This window comes from Poecilia latipinna, unplaced genomic scaffold (genome assembly GCF_001443285.1).
Source record: "Poecilia latipinna isolate Pla-1442-1.1 unplaced genomic scaffold, P_latipinna-1.0 Scaffold2411, whole genome shotgun sequence".
NCBI classification, from domain to species: Eukaryota; Metazoa; Chordata; class Actinopteri; order Cyprinodontiformes; family Poeciliidae; genus Poecilia; species Poecilia latipinna.
The window spans coordinates 104440-108154 of NW_015115027.1; the positions used below are offsets into that span (position 1 = coordinate 104440).

General features: G+C 38.2%; 1 long non-coding RNA gene across 2 annotated transcripts; it reads left to right on the forward strand.

Moving 5' to 3' along the window:
* The first annotated feature begins 1022 nt into the window (after window positions 1-1022).
* On the forward strand, window positions 1023-3627 carry LOC106937686 (uncharacterized). Of its 2 annotated transcripts, XR_001422438.1 has the most exons (4): window positions 1023-1388; window positions 1592-1753; window positions 1871-2574; window positions 3010-3627. It is a non-coding gene; the product is annotated as an uncharacterized LOC106937686 (long non-coding RNA). The 2 variants fall into 2 exon arrangements; XR_001422437.1 differs by lacking the exon at window positions 3010-3627 and having other exon boundaries at window positions 1027-1388; window positions 1871-2609.
* Window positions 3628-3715: the final 88 nt, after the last annotated feature.

Consider the following 3715-nt stretch of genomic DNA (forward strand, 5'->3'; position numbering starts at 1 on the left):
ACCATCATGTTTTTGATTTTGATTATTTTTTATGAATGCATTAACCTTCTCTTTGCGCAAGAGTATCAACTAATGCTTAACATAAGTTTATTTGTTTGGATATCACGGTACGACTGTTCAGTACAGGGAACTCAAGTCCAGTCCTTGAGAGCTGCCATCCTGCAACTTTCAGATGCTTCCCCGTGTCAATTAACACACCTGAATCAAATGAATGGCTGGTTAGCAGGTCTGTTCGGAGCTGATCCTGGTCTGTTGGAGTAAAGATGCATCGAAAAGTTGCAGGACGATAGCTCTCGAGGACTGGATGTGAGCACCCTTGGTTTATTATTTTTGTTAGCAGCTAAAGCTAGCCAAGCAGGTGTAGCACTGGGTATCGGGTCGTTAAACAAACATTAAAACTGTCAGAAAGGCCGTTTGAGTTAACATTATTTAGCTGCGGAGTCGTTTTCTTGAAGTTTTCGGCTGTAGACAGCATAATGGGGAGAGTGGCTGTGCTGGACCGGTGGTTTGATCTATGCGATCAAAGCTGAGCCAAAATGTTTTTGTCTCTATAAATAATAATGATAATAAACAATGACATATTGGCTGCCTATTTTTTTCTTATGTTTATTTATTATCCTAATGTGTCTGCTATTTATCCTGTTGTTCCTCCAGGCTGGGAAAACCAGGCATTCTTCTGTTGGTTCATGTGCTTCGTCCTACATCCAAAGGCCACAAGAATCCAAAACAGCTCATGTCAAACTGTGGACCATGTTTTCAGATATGTGCAGGTATGTGGTTATTCTAATGATCCTACTTCTTTGTAGAAGCACTTTCTCATTGGCTTTGTTTGCTATCTGAATGTAGCTGTGCTGCTAAATATATTTAATAATTTTTATTATTTGTCTTCTTATCATTATGTCAAAGATGCAAGCCAGTGTTGAAGCCTTCCTCATTGCCGTGCAACCAGGACAGCCCTTCCTGGGGCTGTGAAAACTCAGTGAAAACAAGAGCAGCACCAAAGACACTTCACCTTCAGTACAAAGTACCACGAATTCCTCTACAACATCTGTAAATTAATCCAGCCTACAGTTTTCAACATTGATGTGACTTGCACGACAATTGAGGAGTTTAAGATCCTTGCTTTTACTTTACCTGGCAGAGTGGACACTCTTTATTATGATGATCATTTAAATGCATAAGAGGATTTGTTTTATGTTCTTCCAATTAAGGACTTGGTTTATTACAGTCCCTGTGGCAAGCAGTTTTCTGCATGGTCAGCATTGAAGGCCATATTGTCTTTGAGAGGGTCCAGCCAACATTCCAGGCTGGACAGTGTTGTCCATCTTCTTCATCTTCAACCTCCAATATCAACATGAGGCAGCCAAGACTTTGGAGTTCATTCAACAGTAAAACCATTCCTATATTTTTTTTTACAATGACATGGTTTTAAAGTACTAAAGCAAGTTATGATTGACATTTGACAAAGGTGGTGATGTTTTCTCTTTACGTAATTAAAAACAGCTTTATTTATATATTGTACCAGCTGTATTCAAAATGCCACACTATTTGTATTCTCAGGAATTTTCCCATTTTTGATTTAGTTTTTTAGTCGCTTCATTGGGATTAACCCAGAAAGGGGCACAAAAGCTGGTCATGGGAAGATGGTATCCAAAAAGACAAGAAAGACCATTCAAAAGAAAAAGTGACGGTCAATGTTCAGGTTTCCACCCTCATCAAAAACCTGATGGACTTTGAGTGGCATCTCATTCAGGTTAGTTGTTCTTTTCTTTTCTTTGAAATCTTTCTGTTTCCATATTATTTAGGATCTAAATTGTATTGTCTTTTCTTTTTCCATGTTGGACGGTGCCTTCATCTGCATCTAATAAAGTAAGTGCCACTTGGACTCTTGAAAACCATTAATAGTTCACATTTTAAAACCCTGTTAATACTAGAATTCCACATTATTTCAGCCATGTTGAATTTTAGATTTTGGAAGTCATTTTTCTTTGATTTGTTTAGTGATACCCAAAGCATGGATATTTCTTTAAGAACTGTGTTTTTATGTTCATAAGATTGTAGAAATTAATGAGTTAAACCCAGTTTATGTCACTGTAAACTGAAAGTCTTCAATTTTTATTCCAGTGTTGGTGAAACTATATATTGACTTTGAAGGCCTATTTTATACCAGTTCTCTGAGGAATGGTTTTGTGTTATTTGTTTTGAATGTTTGAATATACTGGAAATATATGTGGTTTGAGGCATGTGATGCCTTTAAATAAAAATTCTGTTCTGACGGTTACTTATCACATCCTCTTTTGTGTTGTGTGAAGTTCTGATTATGCAGATTATGCATTTTAGAACCGCACCAATTGTACCACTTCTAAGAAGCCTACACTGGGTCAGGTATTAATGTTCTATCGTAAAACTAAGACTGTACTTTAAAAAGTAGCATTACAGTTTTCTTGGCAGTAGTTTACTCATAAAGTGAATGCAGTAGTAAAACTAAATTTACAGTAAAAATACTGGAACCTACAGATGCCAGTATTTGAAGGTATATTTACTTTCACCACTGTATTTTACGGTGGCCAACAGGTACAAACACCCAGCAAAGACGAGAAAAACACATGCAACAAAAAAGAGATGCAAACAAAAAATGCTGAAAACAGAAGTGATCCAGACCACTAGAGGGAGTCGAACAAAGAACAGCTGTGTCCGAAATCAGGTTTTGCATCTTTGGGTCCTTGACGACCGGAAGAGAGAAGCTGTAGCTTTCACCTAGCTGCTTAGCCTCTACCTTGGCGTTATGTTGCTTAGCAACCGTGACAACGTGAATCACGTAGTGGCGAAGAAAAAAAACGGACTCAAAATATTTTTTTTCTCCTGATTTCTCTATTACTCTTCACTTTTCGTATTAAAGGCTGTTGCATATTTAAAAAATCTGTTAGTCTGGTTCTAAAATGTTCAAACACGTATAGCACATTTACACAAGGAATGTAAGCAAAGTATCCCTTTTCAAATACTCTCCAGATCTCAGGTAAGACAATACAGTTTAATCAAACTATTGTATTTTTAGGCTTAACTTTAATCAGTCAAACCGATTTGCTCAGGAATAAATGAAATATTTTAGTGAACCAAAATATTACAACTAGATGTTACCTGACTTAATATCTGTGTTTAACTGTCATTTAGGAAAGCCCAAATGAGTCAGGTGTTCTCCCGTGGTATACTAAACCTGGACCAGCAGGCAGCAGGCGAGGGGAGCTGGGTGTTAATGCAGCGGGAGCAGACATTTCCGAAAACGTCGGAGCAATATTGCAATTAGGTGATGCACTGATGAACCGAGTAGAAATGTGAGATTTATACATCTACATTCTCGCCTACAAACATTGTTTAAATCATGTTGTGTCACGGTTGCTAAGCAACATAACGCCTTGGTGGAGGCTAGGCAGCTAGCTAAAGGCTACAGCTTCTCTCTGCAATGCTCTCTGCCTTCGCAGAGAGCACATGTGGGCCTCTTCCGTAGACCGGGTCGTTTCTCAAGCCCACGAAAGAATAAGCTTGAAAGGATGCAGACCCTGAATTCGGACACAAAGCTCTAGTGGTCTGAAACACTTATTTTTATATATTTTTTGCATGTCTTTTTTGTTTGCGTCTTTTCTTTGTTCTATTTGTTTTTCTCGTGTTTGCTGCGCGTTTGCACCTGTCGGCCACCGTAGTATTTTAACGATTCTGT